Source organism: Nelumbo nucifera, chromosome 2, assembly GCF_055504915.1.
Source record: "Nelumbo nucifera cultivar China Antique chromosome 2, China Antique-T2T, whole genome shotgun sequence".
Taxonomy (NCBI): domain Eukaryota; kingdom Viridiplantae; phylum Streptophyta; class Magnoliopsida; order Proteales; family Nelumbonaceae; genus Nelumbo; species Nelumbo nucifera.
In genome coordinates this window covers 39,818,811-39,846,321 of record NC_142650.1, presented here as the reverse complement: position 1 = coordinate 39,846,321, position 27,511 = coordinate 39,818,811, and the positions used below count along the sequence as shown (strand labels likewise).

Genomic DNA, 27,511 nt, shown 5'->3' with positions numbered 1-27,511 from the left:
ACAAACAAAGGTTGTCACACCTAGCTAGGGCTCAACCTTGCAGCTTAAGGGTGACCAATGGTACCTTCTTATCCTTAAGAACAAATTTATAATCAAAGAACTTTCCTACACTACTCAACCAGTCGACAAAGTCTTATAGGTGAATAGTTCCTACAAGCTTGACTATCTTTCACTTGATACCTCCGTCTCAGTTAGGGGTGGCAACAAGTCAAGCTTTTCATGAGCTATTCGAGCTTGACTCGACTCGGTTTCAATCAAGTTCGAGCCCAATTCATTGGCTCGATTATGAAATGAGCCGAACTTGAGTCTACTAGAGCTCGGCTCATGAGGCTTGCGAGCCGGCTCGAATATATATATATATATATATTTAATATATAATAAAATTATAGAAAATAATATATATAATAAAAATATTATAATTCTTAATTTCTAAATATCAAATAAAACATATTATTTTAATATATAATTTTTTATTTTTATAAAATATTTTTCTCAAAATCGAGCTAGAACTTATGAATTTTTGACTCAAGCTGAGCTCGAGCTCAAGCCTCATACTATTCGGCTCGGCTCGGCTAAGCTCGAATCCACCCCTAGCCTCAATCACACAGGAAAGGTCTGTCATCTATTACATAGCGCCAATGGTGACGGGCTCACAAGAAAAAGACACTGAGACTACCTCATACTCCTCCGTGCCGAGGGGGCGAGGTGATTGGGAAATACAGGGAAGGGGAGACAGATGAGTACTCTTGGAAGATCTATTGTCATGCTGCCCAAGGACCATGTTGGTGAGTTTTTTTTTGGATTTGACAATGTTTTAAAGGCTAAAGGCATAGTTGAGGTGTAGTGGCTCAAAAAGATGAGGCGTAAGCCTAAAAAATTAAGAAAAAAAATAATTAAAATTTATAAATGATAAAAATAACATGTAATATACCAAGTTAGAATGATGGAAGGTACAAATATCCATAAAATAGAATTTTGTAAGCAATAAGTTTTAACTTTTAAGCGTTAAATAAGATAAGAATCAATCATCTAACAATTATAAACATTTTACATTTTATGTTTCAAAATGCATTCTTACAAAATTATTCATATGAAAACCATCTATATAATGGGCATTAGATTTATGGTCATCCAAATGTTGTGAAGAAAAGAAACAATGTAGTTGATTTGATCTATGCAAAAAAAAAAATCAATAAAAAATAAATCCATTAGGAAAAAGAATAAGAAAAACAACAAACTTGGGAATGAAGGATCTATGCAAAAAACTTCAGATCTAAGAACATGAATTGGCATGTTTGGGTCAACCTGTAAAATTCCCACAATCTTTGTGGTCAAGTGTTGGTTGACTCTCTATTTCTTGTCACTCGAAGACAAGTATGCGTATCATGAAGGGTCTTTACAGTAAAACTGCCTCCATCATGAATAAAGAATGAATATATCCTCCAAATACAACCTTAATAGACCTATGCTTCTCATTCTTCTTTCTTCTAATCTCAATAACCTCTACCACATAGTAATTGTCTCAATGCATGTCTAAATTCCTTCAGGCTGGAAAAGTTTGGTCGGGAAAAATCAAACTCAAAACCATCATATTGATTGCCCCTTCTCAAACAAAATTCATCCTCACCTAGACTCTCACAGTCACTCGTATTGGTTCATAATCAGAGAGATCATTGGATTCCCCTCTAACCCCATTCCCCTTGTTATTATCACTTATTGTACCACCATCACCACCCACTTCCAAATCCTCAACAACATCCAATTGTTGCACCACCATCACCATCACCATCACCTTCCACACCCTCAACACCATCCCCTTTTGCACCACCATCACTACCCCCTTCCACACCCTTAGCATCCCCTTCTGCATCACCACCTCCCCTAACACATCTTCCTCATCACAATACAATTCTTCTTCATCCTCATGATCCCACCCCTCCCCCTCATCTTCCAACCCCTCATAATCTTCATCATTCTAACATTCCAACAACCCTAATTTCTCTTCTAATTCTCATCTTGGTATCTAATAGTTAATGGTCACAACACTCTTAGGAGGTACCACCCAATCTGTAGAAATTCAAAATATCTAGGTAGCAAAACATCAATTCAAACCTTAAAGAATTCAACTATCAACACAAGTTTTCAATCAACTCAAAACAAGTCACATAAATATTGGTAGCCACATTTTATGTAAATAGTAAGCGTGCATGTGCTTTGCACATGGCAATTCTAAATGATGATAATGATAGTAGTAATGTATCCAAAAATTTCTATAAATATATTTTTAATTTTTGTTTTTTATTATTAATCAGATGTAGATTGCAAAATTCAAATCTGATTATACAAACAACTCATCTAAATATGTGACAATCAGATCAAGTTGTGAAGTTTCAAGTATCATTGATAGGCCTACTTGCTTGGTTAGATTCTTCTTTTTATAATGTTTTATCTTTTTGGTGTATCTTTTTTGTTCATTTATAAAAAAATGTAAGATTTAAATAGAGGGAATTGAATGAGGTAAAAACTAGTAGTTCAATTTACAAAATATGATAATTAAATAGGGACTAAATTCAAAATTGAGTATTTTAGTCAAAAGAAAGTTCTATAATCTTATTCATATTTTTAATAGTAATATAAATAGATGTGTTCAATTTTATTTATAATTTTTTTTTGTATTTATGTGTGTAAAGATAATTTTAATATGTCACACTAACTTTTTGTTTAATATAATAGTTATATGATATTATACATGTGCCTGAATGTTTTTATTTTTACAAAATTTATGTATTTTTGATATATTATTATTTATTTATGACATTAAATGTTAACGCATTTGACCCAAAAGTTGAACTATTGACCTTTGCTAACAATAAAATAATTCAATTTTTGATTAGTTCTAAATTATTTATTTCATTTTCATCATCAATAAAAATAATTCTTGTTTATTACACTTATTTTTTCAATGAGAAAATTTCTTAAACTACCCTTATAGTTTGGCTAATTAACTAACTATGCCATTACTGTTTAACCATTGTCTTGCACCACCCCTGTTGTTTCTGACAATTGCCTAAAACCTCCCTTACGTTAACACTCCATCATAAACTGCTCACATGTGACATCACATCACTGTTATATTTTCCAAAAATCCCTAACTTACCACTTTATGGTAAAAAATGGCCTTTTCGGTATGGGCATTGTTTTGATCTCTTTCTCACATTCTCCCTCATCTCTCCCAATCCCTGGTATCATTCCTCTCCTCATCATCACCTTCCTGTGAACCATCAATTTCAAAGCTCACAAACTAAAAATCCAAATAGATGGAACAAAGGCTGGCTATTGCCGGCCAAAATGATGCAAAAACGACTGGCAAGAGCGCTAGGAAGACCTTAGCCGTTTCCTTCTTGCAGGTAATTAGGAAAGAAAAGATGGTAGCAAAGGCAGTGCTTTCATTAAAATCCGAATTGGGTCTCTGTTTTTCATTGAAATAAATGGTTGCCTTTATACTGGAGAAGCTCCAGACCATGATAGCTCTTCTATGACTCGATTAAGTTGCAGCTCTGGTGAAATTCCAATATGGGTTTCTGGCTTTACTTGAAAATATAGTTTCATTTTAATGGAGATGTCTCAGAAGGTTAAAGCTCAGAGAAAGTACGACGAAGTATGCATCTCTAAAGAAAACCCAAATTGTAAGAAATTGGCTTCCTTTCTTAGCTATTAAAGTACCACATGTGATTTCTCTTATCTAATTTCTTTAAAAAAAAGTAAAAGCTAGATTTTTTTCTTTTCTTTTCCTTTTTCTTGTTCTTGCATTTTCTAAACTCTCCTTTCAGCTCAACAAAGTGGGCACCCATAACCGAAACCAGAATAGCTTTCAGTTTTTCTTTTTTATAATTTCTAGCTTCTTTTTTCCTGAGTGATCCTTTTTTCTAGATTTCTAGATTTAATGGATTAACTCGACACCACTCAAGCAGAGAAAGAAAAATGGCGTTACTACAAGATGTATTGAAACCAATACTATTTAGATTTCACTTCATCCTTTATTCCTTTTTCTTCCATTGCTTTTCTTATCACAATTTTAATTTAAAATTTACAGGTCGATAAGCTAAAAAAGAAGCTCAAACATGAAGAGAATGTTCAAAGAGCCTTGGAGAGGGCTTTCACAAGACCGTTAGGGGCTTTCCTTGTCACTTTGTCTCCCTCCTTCCTCCATTAGGAGCTCTACTTCTTTCTCCACGTCGTCCCCGACTGCCCCGAGAGCCATTGCTATTTGAGACAGAAAGCTAGAATCCCATGTTTCCATCTTCTTCATCAATATGTTAGTACTCACAGGCTAATGCCAATTTGACGACATCCACCGCAAGGATTCTACCTTCTATTCCTAGCAATTCTTCGACTTCTATTCTTGGAAATTCTGTGGATCACATGCTCGGCCTCTAGTCTTGCCGCAAGGATTCTATGTTTGGGGAATTTTCTGCTATGTCCGTTTTATTAGATCTTCAGAAACCCGCTGCTGTTCTTGTTGCAAGCATAGGAGGTGGAGATAAAGATGGAAAACGGAGACCGAGATGGAGAAACATTTTCATTAGTTGGGTTTTATTTTGAAAATTTGACATTTTGTTCATTTCCGTTATTACTTAACAACGATGTCAATTGTCAGAAACAATAGGGGTACTTTAAGGCAAAATGTAAATAGTAAGGGTAGACTTAATCATTAGCAAAACCATAAGGGTAGTTCAAAAAATTTTCCTTTTTTTTTAATTTATTTAATAAAAATATCATAAACATGTGTAATTTTCTTTACATTTTTGTAAATTTTTATTTAAAAAATTTTATTATCTAACTATGACTTCATAAATTAATCAAATACAAATTCAACTATGATATGAATTCACATGGTCTAAGTGGTGTTTAACTTGGATTGAATTATAGAGTTTAGCCATTCATGTATACATCAAGTCAAGATATGCAACAATTCAATCAACTGAATAAAAGGCTAATTCAAGTGTCGTATGAATTCACATGGTCTAGGTGTTGTTTAAGTTGGAATAAGTGAAAGAGACTAGACATGCCATAAACATCATCAAAAGGAAATAACCGAAGGAATAACTAAAGATATCACTTGGCTATCATATATGGCCAATTAGATATGTCATGGTTCCCTTTACCACCCATCTAACCTATATAAGATTAGTAGCTAAACTTTATAAGATTTGCTGAATATGGAGGGAAACAACACCATAGTTGATAGAAATTAAATGCATCATCTTAATATGTGCATCAGTAGTTAAACTATATAAGATTTGTTGAATATTTGTTTTCCTTTTATGTGATATAGCTAAACTGTATCAACATTGTTATTAACTTCAGGGAATCAACATTGTTATTCACTTTAGGGAGTACAGTGGCAAGTAGCACCCACCATACTATTTAGGCATTAATTCGAACACCTAGTGCTATGTAAACCAATAAGAGACCAAGCTAACAATATCGGCCATGCCCTAGTATAGTAACCTCATGTGTGGAATCTGTTGGAAGGATTGAAAACCTGATTAAACATGGATGGACCTATTATAATTGATGGATAGCCGAATTAAAAAAAAAATCAGCCCAACTTAAGAATTGATTTCTCATTATTTTGAAATATGAATTTTTGAATTGATCTTGTACTAAATTGGACCAGACTTAAAACCAATTTTTCGAATAGAACATACCTGATATAGATTCCATAGTACACAACTCTCAAAGTAGTTATTCATGCCCAATTGTAGATCCAAATCAGCCTCCAATTGAAGATGGAACAACTATATGTGTGAAGTTGATTCAACAATTTTATTTTTGCAAAACTGAGCTACAACCTCTCTAGAATCAATGCAGCTATGTGGACTCGAAACTTTCTGATGTTTTTCTCCAAAAATACAATTGAGAGTTGATGATGGTTGTTTCGAACTAGGGTTTTCGGGTGCAAAGGGAGAAAAGAAAGAATTCAAGAAAGTGGAGAGAATGGGATGGTTTCACCCCTTCCTTTTAACCCCCTTATTAGAACACTCTCCTAATTCTATTAGGAGTTAATCCAAACCAAATTTGGATAAACTTGATTAAAATTAGATTTGGATTAGCACATTATCTTCTTAAGAGAATGGGTTTTCTATACCTATTTCCAAATCCAAATCTTAAACTAACCTTACTTCTAATGAGCCTAAGGCCCATTTTCTTTAATTGTTCACATACATAGGCATTGCATGGCCACTTAGGCCTAAATATTGTATGGTGTGTGGGTCCTACACAAGTCCACATGGGTTCAAACCATCATTGGAAGGGGACAGGCTGAATTCACTACTTAAGGACAATGAACCCCTGAGCCAATCAAGTTAGGCTCAATTTGGGCCCAATTGAACGTAAGTGATCCTTGAACTCAACCACCCTATAGAAACCCAATGACAATTGACTTATGTAAGATACCCTTTAGGTTATTAGCCCTCTAATGGTCTTTTGCCCTTAACCTCTCAACCCTTAAGAATCAAAACACTACTTACAGAGAATGACATCTTCCCTAACTACAAAATGCAATATCACACTCTCTGTTCAGATGGATCATGGAATTGAAATCTTTTATAAATCCAATTTCAAATATTGTTGAAATTTACTACTGATAGTTTTAGTTTTCCATTAGAGAGAGTGTAAAACCTTGATATTCACTTTGTTTGACAAATGGGTCAATCCTATCACTATGATCACCCACTCAGGTAATTTCCTTAATTATTCTAACATGCCCTGATATTTGACCCTTGATGGATCCCACTAGTTGGCGTATGAAAAGTAACCCAGTCCAAGACCTAGTATAGTATCATAATCAAGTGCAGGGTTAAGTGTAACTTTCTAGTTTTGCCAATCTGTCTCTAAAGCCCAAGGCATAATTAGAAATTGGTCCAAGTTCAGTGCTTCTTCTGAACACCCACTGGTTGTGCTTGGGGTATAACCCCAATATCTAAGACAAGCTGCTCCACCAATTTGTCAACACATCAGTGTCAACTTTGTTGCAATAAACTCCCCAAGTTTATCAATGGCTAAGAACATTTTAAATTAACACAAGTCATATAAGTGTCTAGTTTAAGGAATAATTCGCATAAACACAACAATCTAAACATAAAACAATAATGCACTTATATTATTCACATATAAAAGTTTATGTACATCAATTTGATTGGAATTAAAGGCATACACCGTCTAATTTCATGATTTGATGAAGTATTGTATATGTTTGGTTCCACTGGAATTTCTTAGGGGTGTTTACCATTGGAGTTTCTTAGGGGCGTTTATCAGATAAACATTTATCCAATAAACGCCACTTTTAACGTTTTCTATTTTTGTTTTTTGATTAGGCTTAAAATGGGCATTTCAATTAGAGGTTGTCCATAAGACCAACCTCTAAGTGCTTTGGTTGAGCACCCATGTTCAATATAAGCTATTTGGAATTTATAAGTTCATGTTATAGTCACGATTTTGGCGTTTAGAATGTCCATGATAACATTTTGAAATTTTACTTTGGAGAAGCTACCAAAACTAAGTTCACCGGAAAGTTGATCTCATAGTAGGGTGAGCATGGGTTGGTTAGGTTTAGTTCTAAGGTAGAACCTGAAACCTAAGGGTTGATTTTAGGTTTTGGCCTTAGTAGTTCAGGGTCTACCATAAAACTTGTTCTTTCTTTACTAAAAAATATTATCTTTGAGAATCTATAAATTATAATAATATATTAAATATAATTCAAAATCTATAATTATAATTTAAATTTTGTAAATATTCCCTTTTGCATTATTTATTTTAAATTGAATGTTATGATCAAACCCAATGGCCAATGGTGAAGTGAGTGCTTGATAAAAAATATTTTGGAAATTACTTTAAGATCCGGATTGGTTTAGGTAAGATAAAGCCCCTCGCCCGAGAACTAGCCCAGGTTGAACCGACCATATACAATAACACAAAACCATCCAGAATCAATATTTGGACCGTGGGATTATAAGCAATGGAACAATGGTAGTTAGATTCTAATCTAACAGTACAAAAGGGTTGTCTTTTCTGAATATGCGATGTGTCCACTTGAGAGCAAATCTGCCCCTACAAGATTGCCCCACAACGTCCCACAGCACATTTAAAATATATCCTGATGATGATATCATATCGAGAGATGTTCACAATACACGGCAGCAGGGATGTATTGTGAGACGTTGTGGGGACAGATTTGAACTCTATCCACTTAAAGCGAAATCCGTACAATCTCCTGCGAAATCCGTACAATCTCCTGCGAAATCCACTACCTTTATAAATAGATAACTCGTCTCTATTTTTGTGTCTGATTTTCTCTCTGAGGATTTCGTTGTTCACTATTTTCATGGCTCGAATCCTGTCTCAAACCCTCATCAGAGTATCCTCGCCATCCTTTCTCTCCAGCCAATCCCCTCCCTTCGCTCCCTCTTCGCGATTGGTAAACCACAGGAGCCGATCGAATCGGTCGGAGAAAGTTCAGGCGCAGGTGATCGAGGTGGATCTGGATTCCGAAAACGAAGTCGAGGTCTTGGGAATGCGTAGGCTTGAGGACGCAATTCATGGAATAATCGTCAGGAGATCGGCGCCGGATTGGTTGCCTTTCATCCCAGGATCCTCTTATTGGGTCCCACCGCGGAAACGACCCTATGGAATAGTTGAATTGGTCGGAAGATTGGCGAATCCTTTGACGGAGGAGGAGACTCTCTCCCTTACGACGGTTAGAGGGTGGCCTTCGTTTTCGTATTTTGTAGAAGGTATGCATGGCAGGATTACAACGGATTGTTTACCCTAATTTAGTTTTTTGATAGTTCAGAAGATAATTTTGATTCTAAATTATCTATTTTGAGGGAAAAATTAGTTCTTCTAAGCTATTTAGTTCATCACTTTGTCTAGATTTTTATTTTCCTATACGGCTATACATATATTTGAGGTTTTAAGTAGGTTTTCTTTATTTCAATTCCTCGGACTGAGAACATCTAGATATTTACTTGTTGGGTTTTGGAGATTTAGCTTCACTTCTGATATCTTTTGTGAAAACTAGTTGTATTAGAGAACGAGATATACAGATATCTTATTAGGGCCATTCCCTAACAAAACATGGCCCAAGAGGCGGGGGAGGGAGCACAAGGCGTACTGAACAATTAACACGGACAAACAGATGCAACTGGAAAATGGTCCAGACTAAAGGAACTTGCTTTGCTCCTCTCGAATAAGTGTTCTAGTTAGTCTTCAATCCTTTGTGGGTGAACCGGAGATGATGACGAATCTTTTGAACATAATAGTAGAAAACACAGCTTCAAGGAGTTTGGATTGGTGAGCAAATAGTTTGTAACACAACAACCATAAAATATGGTTCGATGTGAATGCTTATGCTAGTCCCTGTTCTCCTTAGCTGAAATTTATTAGCTTCACTTAGTTAATTGGTTCATCTATAGGTGGCGAATTGGACTTGCAAACTCTTGCTACTTCCGAGGTTCTCTTTTATTTTACTTACCTATATGTTGTCTAGTTGGAGGCTGTGATGAATTTGATGCAAAAGTTGAAGCAAGTTGTGCCCAAGCAAAACCAGCTGGATATGAGAGAGTGGAGGTGGAAGATACCTGGATATTTCTCTACTAGATCATTCTACAAGCTCTCAGAAACTCCATCCAATTTTATTGCCTCATGGGTTTTTAATTCTGCTGCTCCATCTAAGATTGCTTTCTTGGTTTGGCTGCCCTCTTTAAACAAGTGCCTTGCCACTGACAATCTGATGAGAAGAGGAGTGACAATAAGAACTGCCTATGTGTTCTGTGCAATATAGATGAGAAATCGGTGAATCATGTTTTTCCATATTATAGTTTTGCTATGAAGCTTGCAATGTGGGTAATTTTATTTTGAAGTGGAAGGATGCTGGCCGGAGTCAGTGGTCAATTTTCTTCACAGACAGCAGCAGTATGGTCTATGTAGAAGGGGGTCTATTGCTTGGCATATGGTGCCTTTGACGGTCTTTTGGGCCATTTGGGTTGAAAGGAATGCTTGTATCTTTGAGAACACGTGGAAAACTAAAGAGGTAGTGTTAAGGAAGGTTAAAGGAATGCTGTAATCTTGGTTGGGACTCCACAACAAGTTTTGGGGCATTCCCTTTTTGTTAAAGAAAACCTTGGGGGGGGGGTACAAAAGCTTTGTAGTGTCCTGTTTATTTTGTAAATTCCCACTGTATAGTCCTTTAGTGTACACTGCCTTTTTTTTTCTTGTATTATTTTCTTGGTCTTTTAATGCCTATACCCGCTCAAAAAAAGGATAAAGAAAAAAAGAGAGAGAAAGAAATGAATACAAGAAAAGAAGAGGGAAAATATGTTCTGTCTGGTAAGATCCTGGTCGCAAACTCTCCATTATCCCACGTTTCTACAACCACCACCACCTTACTATTCTAGCAAGAAAAAGGGTTTGAAAATGGGGATGATGTTATCAGTCTTAATTAATGATTTCCCACATGCTAAACTTTTCAGAAGGCTAGGAATTGCAGAGTGGACCTAATCCACAATTTCCACACAAGGAGCCCTTCAACCTCTTCATGACTTCCGTGTAGTAGGTCTCTCTCTCTCTCGATCAGCAGTTCCATGTAGTAGGTTGGACTGTATTTGGTGATGCTTTTCCTTGGAATCCCAAGATTTCTATTTTTTGATGGGGGAATCCCATGATTTCTTCTTTAAGTGCTCCACCTTGTTCTCAATAATATTACTATAGGTTACTTTTTTTGATACACTACTATACATTACTTCCTGGCTTCCTGCTCACCAGAAAACCTCATGTGCATTTTGTCATGTCATCATCCTTATTTTGATGATGCTTCATTCTTCAAAAGGAGGTTCTATTGGCCTTTGTTCACCATTAGTATCCAATCTTTGAAGACAAACATGGCAAAAGTGTGACCCTCAATATTATCTAGAGGAGTTGCAATCCATAATGGCACTTGAGCAAAGCGTGTTGTCTTCAAAGATATGGTTTTGCTAATGGAATGAAGTACTGGATAAATTTTCAGCCATGGGCTTGTGGTACCATATTGAAGATCCTCTTGTTTATTTTTGAGATATCTGATATTAAAGATCATTGAAATGGATGATATTCTAGTATTGAACTTATGTGGTTTCTTATAATTTAGAAATAAGGAGCTAAAGAAACATGAATGCACACTTTCGACGTATGGGGAACTTTCCTTAACCTTTGTAGTTTGTAACTCATCAAAAAAAAAAAAAACTTTTGTAGTTTGTACAAATCTCTTGTGAGTTTGCAGTTGAACATTGAACTCATACTCACTGGTGAGTATCAAGATGAGAAATGTCAAACCACATATTCTTACAACATGAGTTCATATATATATATTGAAAAAGGTAACGTAATATTTATTGAATCAAAAGCTACACAAACAAGCTTAGATCAGTCCCAGAAAGGCCGACTGAACAATTCAGCAATTACATATTCCACCAAGAACTGGAATGAAAAACAACAGACAAATTACAATTTCTGAACTCCTCAGAGACTGACACCCAAGAGATTAATTTGCCCACAGCTTTCTGGATTAACTCTTCAAGACTTGAAGCCTTATTACAGAAAAGCCTACGGTTCCTCTCAGACCAGATGGACCATAAAACAGAACTAGGAATAGTCTTCCACACTATCTTTCTTTTCTTGTTAAGCCCATTAATATTCCAGCAACACAAAAGTTCCTTTACCGAACTTGGCATAGCCCATCTTAAGTTCATAGAGCTGAAGAAGTGATTCCACAGCTGAGAAGAAAATGGGCAGTGAATGCACAAATGATCGGTAGTTTCAGAATTGTTCCCACACAGACTGCACGAAAGGTCCAAAAGCTGAATGCCCCTTCTCACAAGATTAGCTCTAGACAGACATTTATTCAGAACCATAGTCCATACTAGAAAGTTGGATTTAGATGGGCTAGTGGGATTCCAGACCTGATGACAAGGGAAATCAGTGGCATCCATTCTACAAAGTTTGGAAACCAAAGACTTGACAGAGAAAACACCATCTGGAAATCAGTGGCACCCATTCTCATAAAAATGCCTATAATGCACTTGAGAGGGGGGGTCTTCAAGGTAAAATGGTGCTTGCCAAGGATTATTTTGAAGGATTTTACTAGTTGTATCTGAAGGACTTAAAAAATGGATAGCAATCTATAACAGGTTCCGCAAACAGGGAAATGAGAAACTATGCCAAAGGAACAAAGGGCCCGAAAAAAAAAGGCAAAAGAAAAGGAGCCCTTAGGTAGGGGTCCATACCCCCTTCTATTTGGCTAAGAGGGGTCTAAACAACATTCTCAAGTAACAACAGGATTGTTCAGCCCTTCAAATTGCAGTTGCACAAATAGAAGAGGCAGGCTTATGTGGAGATGTACCAGGGCAGCAGTAGTTTGGACAGTTTGGGAGGAAAGAAATTCAGGAATATTTGGGGATAAAGAAAGGAATAAGGAAGCCTTAATCGAAATCATAACCCTAGGTAGCTCATTGGGGTTAAAACTTTGGATCTGTTTTCAGACTTTCAGGTTGATGGTTTCTTCAGATCTTAGGGAGCTATAGTTGCTTCCTTAGAAGACAGATAGCTACAGTGGACTGGTCGCCTCCATCAAGTGGCTGGCTGAAGTTGAATTTCAATGGGAGTTGTGTGGACAATCCTAGCCCCTCATAATTGGAAATGTAATCAGAGATGAGGGAGGAAATATATGTGCTTTCTTCTCAGGTCCAATTGAGCAAGGTGATGTGGCATCTGCAGAATTCTTGGCTGCTGTTTTTATTGGGTATTGAAAGATTAGTTATTGAAGGCGACTCCAAAATAGTAGTAGAATGGCTAAAGAAGGGAGGAGTATCTTGGCATCTAAGGAATGTCCTTGGGCGTTTCAAGTGGCTCTCTACGGGCATGTTTATTCAGGTTAATTGGATTAGAAGATCTGCCAATAGTCTGGCAGATGGTCAAGCTAAGCAAGACAGAGTATGTTTTAGGCTCAGCTGTAATATGTTCAGGGGTGTTTAGACATTTGGTGTCTTCTGTATTTTTCACAATGTTTTGTTTCTCTGCTTTCTTTTAAAATTAATAAAATCTTTTTATGAGTTAGTGGTAAAAAAAACAATAACCTCAGGCCATTCAGAACCCCTCAAGCCTCGTCAAAAACCTAAGTCCCAATCAAAGTCATTAGCAAAAGATGAAATGAACTTTGAGTTAGGTTCCTTTTTTAGCCATTTAAAATCCCTCAAGCCTCTATTGGTCAGTTCGGGACTGGTACTGTCCTGAACCATACCACAACCCATTGACAGCGCTAATTGAAAGTACTATTGTAATGGTAATGGGTGGGATTAGGTAGTAAGGACTAGCCTAAGGAAAGGACAAAACCTCGTGTTATGACATTCTTTTATCATAATTAATAAAGCTACACATTTAACTATCAAGAAAAAAATAGTCAAGAAGATATCTTTGGCATTTTTTCCTATATCCATAGGTGTTGACTGGCTTGAGATAGGGTGAATCATCAACTATAGAGATTTTTAGGCTGTGTTTGGTTGCAATGCAATTTTATTTGCACTAGCATAAATGCATGGAAGTGCAAATGAAAAAAAATGCAAATTCTCATTTAATTTTGATTTGAGTTTTACTGTATTCTGCTTCATGTCTCATTTTACTTCATTTGTACTGCAATCAAATAAAATGAGCTAAAATTTGAAACAAAATAGATCAGAATTTATACTCAAATCATTTGCACTGCCATAGTTTTGCATCAGTACAAATTTATTTGCATTGCAACCAAACACAGCCTTAGGCACAGTTTGGGAAGGGTGAAAATACAAAAATGTGCAGCAAAACCTTCTCTATGGTATTTCTGAACTTTGTATTTGCAGTCTTCCTAAACTGAGCCTTAGTGGTTGAAAGTGATTTTGGTGTGGGCAATGGGATGGCTCAAAGATAAATAGCACAGGTTCTCGGAAGCATTTTGATCATCTCATATTGTTTCCATTTGATATTTTTAGCCTATAGATTCCATGTGGTTTAATTGTACAAGCTAAAGATAATCTAGCCCTTCGAGTCCCAACATCTGTTTGATTAGCTGGGTCATTTGGAGTCTGGATCTACATACAATGCTAGGCACATCACAGTTTTGTCACCTCTCTTAAGACACGTTAAGCTTTAAAGAACAATGTGCACATGTGCATTATCTCGTGTTCAGGAACTGGTGGGACAAAATGGTCATGTGCTTTGCATTGTTCCATTTTTTTATCAATACTTATCATTGTTCCATTACTGGCAGCAGACAGAGCTGGACTCACTCATTTGTGAGAATCTTACAACATGTTCTATGCATATAAGCTGCCCGGTGTATCTTGTGACTCCTGCTGAAATGGGGACTGAGTTATTGCTGTTTGAGCCATGGAAAACCATTATTTAGCTATAATTTGCTAGTTAGGCTGTGCAAGACTATTTTATTAGCTTTGAGGGTCAAATGGTACTGATGTTTTTCAACAAAATGTTTTAAAAGGAAGGTGTGGGAGTTCTATGCCTGGAGATGCCTCAAAATGCCTTGAGGTGCATGCCAGGGTCATTAATGCCACGATGCGTAAGCATATACCTCATGCATGCCTCATGTTAAAACAAAGAATAAAAAAAGGAAAAGGGAAGGGAAAGAAAGAAAGAAAGAGAAGGAAAGGGAAGGGCATAAAAGCGAAAGAAAGTTTGAGCTGAGGGCTCTACCCCTAGATACCATTCGCTGATCCCCAACACATTTTTTTTAATAAAACCCATTTTGGGTTTTTTGTGTTGGGGATTTTCGATTAGTTTTATGCGTCTTCATTCTTCTCAGGCCCCTTTTGATTCATGGGAATAGGGGTCTGGACCATTCCAATTCCAACTGTTTGGTTGAACGGAATTGGAATCCCATTCCCATTCCTGTTGGAATGGCATAGCCCCATTTGAGGGAATGGTCATTCCCTGCCTCTTTCTTGGGAATGAAATCCCATTTCTGTTGATTTCAATTCCCATTTCCATTCCTGTCTGAACTAAACAGACTATGGGAATAGACCATTCCAATTCCGATTTCAACTGCAAACCAAATGGACCCTCAATCTAATACATTATTCATGAAAATGAAAAAAAAAAAAGAGATCCCCTTCATTCTCCTCTTAAGCCTCCTTGTTTATGGGAGGCTTATATTCATGCCTCCAGGAAGTAGAATGTCATACATCATGCCTCCGTGTTTTATAGGCCGATGATCATCCAAATCACAATCTTACATGTTGCATTTGACTGCAGGTGCAGGCCCACAGCATGTGGAGATCGATGCAAATTCTATGAAAAGTTCCCAGTCTGAGGATGAAGAAAGGTGATTTGCATGTCCGAAGGAATAAGCATCTAGGGTGGGTAAGATTTTTCTGCCAAGGCCCTACTTATGTGTTGATTAACCATGGATAAATATAACTAATGATTTTGACATGGGCCTATTTTACTATGAATCGAAAAAAGAGAAAAAAACACATGCTTGTTTAAGTTGGGTTATTAGCATGATCTGTCTCACTCTATTGGGTTTATTGGCAAACCTCACACGTTATTTCTTTCATTGAATTTGACATCATCTTTCTAACTTTTATATTTTCCCGTCATGGGTAGAGCCGTAGGACATGTTCGCTTCCTTGTACTTCGGAATCTGGGATAGTCATATCTCCAATGTGTGAATACATATTTCTTATCATTTCAGCCTTAATTTTTCTATAATACTACTGTCTTAGCTGGGATCAACATTGAGTAATAATGGGTTTTTTCATTTATATTTATTCTATAATTCATATTGATGTCATGCAAATCTGAGGTGCTCCGGTGGGTATTTAGGACTTCATAGAATCCTAGTACCCTAGTCAACTGGACCACCATTTTTCATTGGACGATGGTTTGGGCATAACATTCTTGATAATGTGGTGATCACACTTAGGCTGCATTTGGTATTCCTTGTTTTAAAGGACTCATCTCTTTTTTGTAGTTAAAATGCCCCCATGAACGAGATCAGCTTTGGCACAAGTCCCAATTGCATCTTGCAACCTTGCATCGGGAATATCTTCCCATGAAATAAAGCACACAAGTATAGAGATATTACCAATGCAAGGCTGCAAAGGCTATTCGAATGGGTGTTGCCCAGATAGAAGCCAATGCAAGGCTATAAAGGCTGTTTGAACGGGTGTTGCCCTGACAGAAGCCGAACTCCCCATGTACATTGATTTTTTAATTGTAAAAAGGAGATAAGTGCAGCATTATTTAAGGACATATCTTCTTTTTTGCAGTTAAAATGCCCCTATGAATGCTGAGTTTTTAATAGCAAAAAGGAGACAAGTCCTTAAAATAAAGAATGCTAAATGCAGAATTAGGGCATGTTTGTTTACTCTGAAGTCTGACATCTGAAAGTGCAATAATTATATTAAGAGGTATGTTGGTATTGGTGAACTTTTTTTTCTCTTAACTCTGCAGAGAATGTTATTCTGAAAATTATCAAATATCCATTTTGACTCCATATATTAGAGTTTTTGTTGGGCTTTTTGGGGGTATCATGGAAAACAAAAAGGTTGTATGATTGCACTTTAAGAGATAAGAGATAAAAGGAAATAAATAACCATTTTTCTCTTAAAGTTAAAAGATTCTTCTTAAGAGGTAAGAGTTAAGAGGAAATAAACAAGCCTTTAGTGGCCTCAAATGCTTCTATTAAAATGGCAAAAACACTAATGCCCTTTCTGTAAAATATAGGGCACATGATGCATTTTCACAAAAATGCGCCCCCTTCATCAGAAATGGTATGAACTCCTTTCACCAAACTTTTCAGTGTATGTGTTTTGGTTCCGTTAGTGAAATACCCTCACTTGAGAAGAAAAAAGTTCTGCTGGTAGAAGGTGAAGTTTATTCTACAATTTGGAAAACTAAACCATCCTCCCACCATCCAAAACAATCCTCGTTACCCTGAAAGTAAAATAAAATAAGAAAGTAGCACATACACAACCAGAAAGACAAAAAGGGGTAAAATAGCAATGACACTCATTTATGACAACTGACAAGTTGCATTTGACTTTTCTCTCATTGTTTTTTTAGTTTCTATTGTTTGAGAGAGAGAGGCACGAGAATGGAATCGGACTTTTTGGTGATTTGTATTAAGTTCGTATTGATAGTTTGCTGGTTTGGTTTTGCAGGCTCTCTCATATGTAGATACTGAAAAAACGAAAAATCAAAAAGGGAACTTATAAAATGGATCAAACAAAGGCCATTGTGGTATCAAATACAACATAGATGGGGTCATTGTACAGATGCACCTCTGGTGGTGGTGGCTAAAATGTAAATCAGCAATAATGCTCAGCCTTGATCCACCCAGAAACTTACCCATCCATCATTTACTCAGGCTGGTCAAGGAGGCAAAGTTTGTTAGTTCCGTTGTGTACATTTAAACGATGCAATCGTATGGTTGGATTTATTAGTATATTTATTGTTTTGGGCAAATTTCTTAAATTATGTTTAGTTAATTGACTAATTATATTCTTATTGTTTACATATTGTCCTAAAGTATCTTTACTGTTTTGACAATTGAAATTGCTGGTAAATACCAACCGAAAGAAACGAAATATTAAATTTACCTTTCATTATTCTTTAAATTTTTAAAATAAAACCCAATCGATGAAAGAAAATAATATATTCTCTGATTGTTTTCTTGTCAGAAATGTTATTTTACAAAAAAAAAAGAAGCTCGGCGAATGAGAGAACACAAAGAGACACTCTAAGAAAAACCAAAGGATTAGTCTATATTCATCCCCATCCCCATTTGGTTCAAATTAAGCACGGTTCTATTGTAATGAAATAGTGTTGAAAGACAAATAAGTGTAGTGGATTGGTTGACATTTAAATTCTAAAGTAAGAGCCTTAATCCTTTGAAAAATCTATATTATGAACTCAATCAATCAGGGGTCCTGCTCTCATCATGAGTGAACAGTGGACCATCGGAGATGGCTCTAGCCATTTATGTACAGCTGCAACAAGTCTTGGGCGAAGCCAATACTTATGGTGCAAATATTGTGACCCTACTGTCAAATTCCCATTCTCGCTAAGAGGTCAATAGCCAAATATTTGTGATTTTCCCGGGTTCTAGCTGTCTTGTTCTGAGAAGAATGAAACGGTGCTGCAACTTCCATTGTCAGGAATCTTCTCTGTAAAGTCCATTGGTTATACATTCGTTGTAACCCTGACTCTGAAGAAAACTCCGAAAGGTGCTATGGATGCCACTCTGCCCATTGCTGAACTTTGTGGAAACCAACGCATATGTGGTGGTCGTCAATCGTGACGGCTTGTCCAGATTACTTGATTGTCAATCCACTACAGTACACCCCTCCACGAAGAGCAGAGCAGACATCAGGGACATCCGACGACGGCGACAACAGAGCAGAGAAGAGAGAGAAAGAAAGCCTTTGAAAATTAGGCTTCAACTTCTTCAAGTTGTCTATGCTTATCCAGATAGGCGATGACACCGGTGACCAGATTCGGGCGGGTTCTAGTTGAACCAAGAGGTTTCAGTGATTCATCACTCTTCAGCAGAGGTAAAGAAATGATGAGATTAGGCTGTCCGTGTTTACCTCTCTTGCGACGGTGAGTATTATCGCTACTACCCTTTTGCAACGACCATAAAGAACTGAATGAAACTCTCATTGCTTCCTTTGTTGAGCTTTGTCATACCACTCTTCCATCTCTTTTATTAGTGCAATAAAGAAAACCAACAAACGCAAAAGCGAGAAAGAGAGAAGAAGAGGGGTTTCGAATTCATACGTTGAATCTGAAGAGCAGCGTGACGATTGACGGAGGAGAAACCGGTCAAGATTACGACAAATCTAGACTAAAGACAAGGAACAGTAAGGATCTTAACAATAAGGGTACTTTAAATAAGACAATATGTAAATACCATGAATAGAATTAGTCAATTAATTAAATTATAAGGATAGTTTAAGAAATTTGTCTTATTACTTTTTTACTTTGCTTGTATTGCTAAGATGCAATTGTATGTATTCCTTGGGAAATTGCTTTCACTCTTGTGATATTCATATTGTAAGACTAGTCCGAGAGGATTATTGCTCTTTACTAGTGGATGGTTAGCATGGACTATATGCACAACACAATATTCTAGTTTGGGAGGATTATTCCTCTTTACTAGTGGATGGTTAGATTGGACTTAATACACAAGATTTTATACGATACTAAGTGTGAAGAAGTTTTGTTACAAACATGTTCCCCATTGTTTTTTGGGTAGTAAATAAAGAAGGAAATTTATTAATAGAAGAAACAAGTACATCTGATGGTGATGAGATATCACTAGATACAAAGGAGAGTAGAGAAAAAGGCAAAGATACACTAAGAAGAAAGAGGGAAAAAAAATATAAGCCAAACAAAGGAAGACAATTAGGCCAATTGCAAAGTGTTCCAAAATCCAAGGTCTTCCTTTGTGAGAATGAGAATCTAGTCCATAATTCTTTTGCCTCATAAATGTGTGATATACTCCCTTGAGTGACCCTTCTCATAAAATATTCTTTTATTTTTTTTTTTATAATTCTCAACAAACTACAAAAAGAATGCAACTCGGGTTAAATTGGGAGACCACCCACCAGCCCTGAAGAGCATAAAGAAGAAACCCAAATGAACTTGGAGAAGAGGCACTCAAGCAAATGAAAGACATTTTTGTCAGCATTCTCACAAGGATAGTATTTGCTAGCTAAGTGAAAGCCTCCGTCTTGAAGATGGTTTAATCAATATGCTATCCAATGCCACTATCCAAGCAAAAGTTTCCACCATTAGGGGGATGGGGTTTCCCTAGATGCCTTTTGAACATAATTTTTTTTTCATTTGACCTTGACAAAGACTTGTAGAAAGATTTGACTAAGAATAGGTCATTTCTAGATTCTTTACACCATCTTGAATCTTTACTTTCCACCTAAGGTTCAATTGATTGTAGCATTGCCAAAAAATCCACGCTATTAAATCAAGGTTCAAAATTTTGATACGTATCGGGCTGTATCAATCGATACATATCGTATTGGGAGCTTCCTAATACACTCCTCTAGGGGGTATTTTGGGGTTTAATACAGTTCAGGGGGTAGACAAGCCTTAAACCGACCCCTTTGGACCAGGTTAAAAAAAAAACTTTAAAAAAGGGGGAAATGAGCTTCAATACTAACCGATATGCCCTTACCAGCATATCGGCTATCTCGATATTTTGAACCTTGTATTGAACTTTCCAATCAAAGAGAGGTCTCCTAAATTTTGGACGCTATGGAGCTATTCTCAAGGTTCAAAATATCGATACAATTGATACGCCGGTAGGGGAATGTTGGCCTTTATCAAAGCTCATTTCTCTTTTTTATTTTAGTTTTTTTTTTCTAAATCTGGTTTAGAGAGGTCAATTTAAGGCCTATCTACCCCCTGAACTAGTTAAATCTCGAAGCATCCCTTGTAGGGGCGTATCGAAAAGTCCACGATACGATACGTATCTGATGCTGCTCAATCCGAGGTAGTGCACGAATTGAGGAGAGCAACCAGATAATCCTTGTTGATTGGGCGGTGCCGATCTTACAAGGATGGTGCCGTGCTATGCAACCTGCAATCAAGAGAAGAAGTCAGAGGCCCGAAGAGTTGTCCCCGGGTAGACACTCCGACTCTCAAGTTAGTGAGAGGGCGGTGAATGGTCGGGCCGAGCAATGAGGGTGCTAGTCCGGGCAAATGTACGGTGTGGGTGCTGGAAGTTGGAATCGAATCCCCTACCTTGAGCATGAAGTACCTTTTTATAGTCTGGGGTTCGTCTCCTGGTCGGATTAGGGTTCCAGGATAATTGGGACAGAGCTCTCCACCGAGGTTACCGGGGTAGAGTCCTACTCCTCAACGGAGTTGTCTTCCCACCTTTATCCGTAGTCAGGCTTATTCGTGTGGTGTGTAGTTGACATGGCTGGAGGGATAAGATCGGGGGACCACGACGGTAACATAGCTCAGCCGAGCTGAGCTGACGTGGCCGAGCTATGCCAACGTGGTCGGGCGATGATTGGGCAGCCACGTGTCTCTCTGGCTAGCCCAACCATGACCCCAACACCACTCCCCCAGTTCTAAAGTCGAGGGATGAGGTTCTCTTGGTTCGTTGCTCGGCTGAGGAACATCCGAGCATGTGTATTGTCCATGCAGTGTTGGTCATTGTCGAAGAACTTCTGAGTTGTTATCTTGTTTGTGTAGTTATGGTCATTGCCGAGGAACTTCTGAGTTGTTGTCTTGTCCGTGTAGTGATGGTTGATGCCAAGGAGTCCTCTGATTGTCGGCTGTAGAACTTAAATAAGAACCAAAATTTTGGTTCCCGAACCACTCTCCCAGTTCTACTGTCGAGGAAGGGGAATGCTCGGTCGAACTATTGTGCGGCTCTATAGCCTTGTTTGGCATCGAGGCTCGGTTGAGGTCGGTACTGGGCATTCTGATTGGGTCGACGTTCTTGAGCGGCCCAGCCGAGGATCCGCGGCGGTGGTTGGATTGGCACTGAGGGTCAAACTAGCACAATTAATGGTCGTAATCGCTGCCTGTCGGGGGCATCACCTTGGTTTTCCATGCTTTACGCATGCATCATTGGTCGCGTCGATTGGTCTTCCATGGTTGCCAGAGGTGCTTTATCTATACCATTGATCTCTCATCGGGCCATGCCCCCCCAGTGGTTATAAAAGAAAGGGGGGGACCCCTCCCTTTGTGTCATTCGCGAGGAAGGTAGTTGGTATTGCTCGATAGGCTGCTCGGCGAATTGCTTGGCGGGTTGCTCGGTAGGTTGCTCGGTGGTTCTCGTTCCTCAACTCTGTAGGTTGCCTGATATGTCTCTTTCATCTCGTCGGTACTCTTCCTCTTCTTGTCGGGCTTCTCATCTTCCTCTTTGAGCTACGCCTAAGTCTCTTTAGCGTTGATATATTTCTGTGCGTGGCTCATTAGCGCGGATAGCGTTTGAGGAGGATTTTTTGAGATGAAGAAGTTGAACAGGGAAGGGCGGAGCTATGCTGTATGGCCGTAACTGTAACTGATTGGTTCAAGTCCCTGACCCGGAGTGCCTCCTTGTTGAACCTTGCCAGGTAATCTCTGAGGGTCTCCGCCTTCCTCTATCGGATTTGCATGAGGCTGGCCGAAGTTTTTCAATGCTTCTGTCTAGTAGTAAACTGCGCTAGAAATTGGGTCTCTAGTTGGTCCCATGACGTTATGGAGAATGACGGCAGAGAGGAGTACCACCCCAAAGCTGGACCTTGTAGGGTGGCTACAAGGGCTTTGCACATCAGTCCTTCCGACGCGCCGTGCAACATCATCTGAGCTTTGAGTGTCGTGACATGGTCGAAAGGGTTGGTGTTCCCACCGTATTTGTCGAACTGGGGGCTCGCCATCCAGCGGGGGGCATCTCGTCCATGATGTCCTGGATGAAGGGCGGCTCCTTGATGGTATGCGCGACAGCCCATGCTGGCTGGTCTACGGCGGGCGTCACGCTCTTATGGGTCTAAGTGCATTCCAGTTCTTCTAAACGTTGCCAGAGCTCTTTGATCTCAGCATCTCTGCCATCCGGGGCCGCAGTGTGGGTGGCCTTCTCCTTCTTAGGTCGCGCAGGGCGGTGCTTCACTGAGCTTGACTCGGAAACGGAGACCACGAAGGGCGGTGTCCTCTTGCCGAGCCTCTCTCTGGTGGGGATCCAAGTTGACTGGCATGTCTGGTTGTGGTGATCCTGCTCGCAGGAGCAGACAATAGAAGTGGGCCTTAGGGTTGTGTCTTGCCTCTCGCTTGAATCGTGCTCCCCTCACATTCGACTGACGTACTTTGGGGTCCTCGGTCCGAGGATTGTCCTTCGTGCGCGTCGGGGCTTAAGGGGGGACGGCCCAGTTGGGCGGCACTGCAGACCCCAACGCCTGCATGAACTCAAAAATCTTGTCGACCTTCTCTTGCATAGCTCGGAACTGCATTGGGTCCACTGCGGTCAAGGGCGGTGGGGCTTCCTGATGCGAGAAACTGTGATGTCGGTTCTCTTGAGATGGGGAACGACCTATTGATCGTTCGAACTGGTTTTTAGACATCTTGATCAGTTTTGAGGTTGTGCAACAAATGATTTTTTTTTCTTGGGACGGCTTTTTGTGCATTCCCACAGACGACGCCAATCTAATGTTGCTCAATCCGAGGTAATGCATGAACTGAGGAGAGCAACTAGATAATCCTTGTTGATTGGGCGATGCTGAGCTTACAAGGACGGTGCTGCGCTATGCAACCTGCGATCAAGAGAAGAAGTCAGAGGCCCGATGAGTCATCCCCGGGTAGACATTTCGACGCTCAAGTTAGTGAGAGGAAAGTGAATGGTCGGGCCGAGCAATGAGGGTGCTGGTCTGAGCAAAGGAACAGTGTAGGTGCTAGAAGTTGGAATCGAATCCCCTACCTTGAGCATGGAATACTTTTTTATAGCCGGAGGTCCGTCTCCTGGTCGGATTAGGGTTCCGGGATAATCGGGATAGAGCTCTCCACCAAGATTACCATGGTAGAGTCCTACTCCTCGGCGGAATTGTCTTCCCACCTTTATTCATAGTCGGGCTTATCCGCGTGGTGTGTAGCTGACGTGAATGGAGGGATAAAGCGGGGGACTACGATAGTAACATAGCTTGGTTGGGTTATGCCGACGTGGTCGGGCGATGATTGGGCGGCCACGTGTCTCTCTGCGCCAGCCCAGCCATGACCCCAACAGTATCAAAATTTCATACCTTGGCTATTCTTTAGACCTAGTCAATCATCTTCACAAAATTTAATTATTGAACCATCACCAACTCTAAGGCTCAATTTGGAGAGAGTACAAATACAAATATGCACAGTGCAAAACCTTACATTTTATATTATTTTGTAGGTATTTGCAGTATACATATTTGTATTTATACTTCTTCCAAACTGAGCCTAAAGGACGCAAGATTAAGAAAAACTGATTGGAAATACATAATTCCTTTCTACGCACTTACTCAATAAGATGTCTTCACTTCTCTAGATTCCTATCTGAATCCAAAAACCCATATTTGAAAGACACCACCCTTCTCGAAAGTACCTCCCTCTTCAATCCAAATCTCTATAACCATTTTTGTAAAAAGAAAACCTTTATATCCCATTTAACTAAGTGGAATTTCTTTTTCAACCCTTTAACTTCCCACGGGAAGTCCTTTTGTAGGTTTTGAATTGAGTTTATCATTAGTAGATGGTGCCTTTAAAAGTGAAAGGTAGTAAACCTACAGATTCGATAATAATGATTACCCTTCCGCCAAGAGGTAGAGACCTTCCTTTTCAACCTGCCACTTCTTTATTAATCATGTTAAGAACTGGTTGACAAGTAGAGGAGATCGAAGCTTTTTCCCCACTATGGAGGCCCAAATAAGTAAAGGAGAACTCTCCCACCAAATAACACAAAGAGGATGCACAATCCTCCTGTGGCTATCCGACCAAGAGGAGGCACAAATGGAATATAGAGTTAGAGTCGCCATCTAAATTTTTAGCAATTCGAGAATTTAGGAAAATTTGGGATTTTTCAAAAAAAAAAAGTTAAGGTTTTCTTAGTGACTTGTTGTCTAAAAGGGATGAGATGGGCCATAGTACGGTACTGCAAGAAGGTATTAGGCACCCCACACTCGCTCGATTAAACCAGCCTCCACTTTACCAATTACAATAAAATTTTCATAATTTTAAACTTGAATATAATTCAAATTAACACACACATCAAGTATAAAAATTTATCATAGGAACGAACACAAAGTTGCAATTCTAATTATTCAAACAAAATTAAATACTAGAAGCAAGCAAAGACAAAATGTTCCAATGGCAAACTTCCGTAACTACATGATCGGACAATGTATGAACAAATCAATCATATACTTAAAAAAATGGTGCAAGATGGCAAGGAATAACCTATTATCCTGGGGACCAAATCCAAAGAGAAATGTATGTTGAATGATGTAAGAATCGCACTGGATATTTAGAATAGGCAAGAATTGAAAATTTTTGACAAATGCAGAAATACCCAAAATTTAAATGTGGTTCAATGCTTATGTTAAGTCAAGAAGAAACTCCCTAAGTAGGAATAAATCCAAAGTGAAGGCAAATTGATTCCGAAATAAAATAAAATAAATAAAAGTTCATAAGCATGTGAGAGCAAATGCTTGGGAAGTCCAGTATGCTATGCAATCTAAATGGTTCTATCTTCAACAAAAAAGTCCCATTGAAACGTATCCACAAAGCAAATCCAATACTTCAAACACAATGAATTATGTTTTCTACCCTCTAAAAAGACCTACCATGATAATTGAATAACCCAACCATGAAATTAAAAAAAAAAAAGAAAAAAAAAGACAAGGACACTGATTTAACGAGAGTTGACTAAAAATTATCTAAGAGAAAACATTGGAACAAGGTTCTAAATATCGATATGCCGGTAGGGGTGTATCGTTAACGTTCCTCCACCTCTAAATCGGTCAAAACCCTGATACACCCTCTTTATGCATGGACCCCATGTAAAGGCTGATACATAGCCATTAATATAATGACAAGGATTAACATGTTCCTATCCTATTTTGAATAACATTGTTCATGTGATGAGGGTGCATGGATAAGAAATTGTCTAAAGAAAGAAAAAGAAAATGACTCTAATTCGAACTGATTGTCATTATAAGCAAATAGATCCACTCTTGAGTGCTCACGGGATTCAAAAAGTCATATAGAATGTATCCCATGTATAGATGATCTGATGAAAATCTGTGGTGTCTGCTGTAATAGCGTTGCTTTAAACATGTTTTGGCTTCCTTCCTTGATAATTTGCGCGACGTGGGGGTTTCTTGCACTGATACTAATATGGGTGGATCCAAGGGATGTGAAAGATGATATAGGGAGTGAGTTTAGGACATGGGTTAGGGAAGTTTGGAGCTGAAGGGGGTTATTCTCTAGGCTAATGGGGGTAGAGTTCTCTCCCTAAACTAGATTGCGTGTAGAATGTGAGAAAGGAGGTATTTATAGATTTTTGAGAAGAGAATGAAGGGATGAGATAGGGCCAAGGGAAATCAAGAGCTAAGGTTTAAAGATTTTTTTTTTTTTTTTGGAAGGGAAAGGACTGCCAAGACAGCTTTGTGGGAGATTTCTCTCAATCAATCAAGGCAATAAGAGGAAAATTTCACCAATTTAACTAAATTGGACATTCCAAGTTTGCCTTGATTGACTAGAAGCTCCTTAGCTGGTTAAACCTTTGTATTTTAAGATAGTTTTAGAGTTTGAGAGGAAAGTTTGGTCGTGGGATGCCCTAGGTTCAAAGTTGTAGTGAAGATGATTCCAAACGGAAGGCCCAAATCGAGTTTAGCTTTGGGTCTCAAGATTGATGGATTATCGGTGTCGGAATTGAACGATCTTGGTACTGTTGGACTCGGAATTTTGAGATCTATTCATCTATAATGTTGGATTTCATATTTGTGTGGGGTATGGTTCAGGATAAAAAATGATCCTGATTGGATGATCAAAATCGGTTCTAGCTTCAGGTCTTGAGATGAAGGGGCAAACAGTGTTGAATTCGGGTGGTCTTGGTGTCATTGGATTTAGATTGTTGAGCTCTACTTACCTATGATCTTGGATTCTTGAGGCCACAAATTTTGTAAAATTCCAAGAATGCCCCCAAGTTGGCTAAGAGGTTTGCTGAAGCATTCTTGAAGCTCGAAGTGATGTAGAAAGACTAAAGGGCACAAATGGGGTGTCTACACCTCCAATAGAGCATCAGGGATATCACCCACCTCATCACACTCTTCTTCAAATAAAATAATATTTTAATACTTATTATATTTTAATAATAAAACAATTGAATAGATACAGATGTTTTGATGGTTTTTGGAACAAACTAAGTAATATTTTAATATTTTTATCAAAAGGCCTGTATCTCATTAATTATTTTGTACTTTTCATTTCAATCACTTTTAATTTACTATTCATCTTTATTCTTCCTCGATTCTTACATTGCAACATTTCTTCTTCGCAGCTTCTCTTGTTTTGGTCCATTGCAACTTATAAGTTTTAATGTTAATCTCCGTTTTTTCATTCTTTTTTTTATTTTTTACATACAAGTGTTTTTTCATTCTTTGTTTCTTAGTCCCTTTCTCTCTCTCTCTTCCTCTCTCCCTATCTCTTGCTCTCTTTCCCTCTTGATGTTGCAGAGCACAAGAACATGGTAGACAATCACTCTATTAAAGACCACACTAATGGCGACGCTTGTTGTAGTGACATCAAATAGATGGCTATGATTAAAAAAAAAATTTAATTTGTTTTTCGAAAATTAGATCAACATTGAATGAAAAAAACTTCAAACCAAGTTTCTTATTCCTCCCCTCTTGAATAAATGACGCATTCGATGAATTGCTTTAAGAAACCGCCGGAT

At 38.3% G+C, this 27,511-nt stretch overlaps 2 long non-coding RNA genes across 2 annotated transcripts; both read left to right on the top strand.

The window, feature by feature from the left end:
• Positions 1-3,200: 3,200 nt before the first annotated feature.
• On the top strand, positions 3,201-4,840 carry LOC148802126 (uncharacterized). Its single transcript, XR_016083063.1, has 2 exons — positions 3,201-3,686; positions 4,094-4,840. It is a non-coding gene; the product is annotated as an uncharacterized LOC148802126 (long non-coding RNA).
• A 3,453-nt stretch (positions 4,841-8,293) lies between these two features.
• Positions 8,294-19,102, top strand: LOC104599177 (uncharacterized). The gene is made up of 4 exons (XR_016081812.1): positions 8,294-8,795; positions 15,334-15,441; positions 17,247-18,687; positions 18,798-19,102. It is a non-coding gene; the product is annotated as an uncharacterized LOC104599177 (long non-coding RNA).
• Positions 19,103-27,511: the final 8,409 nt, after the last annotated feature.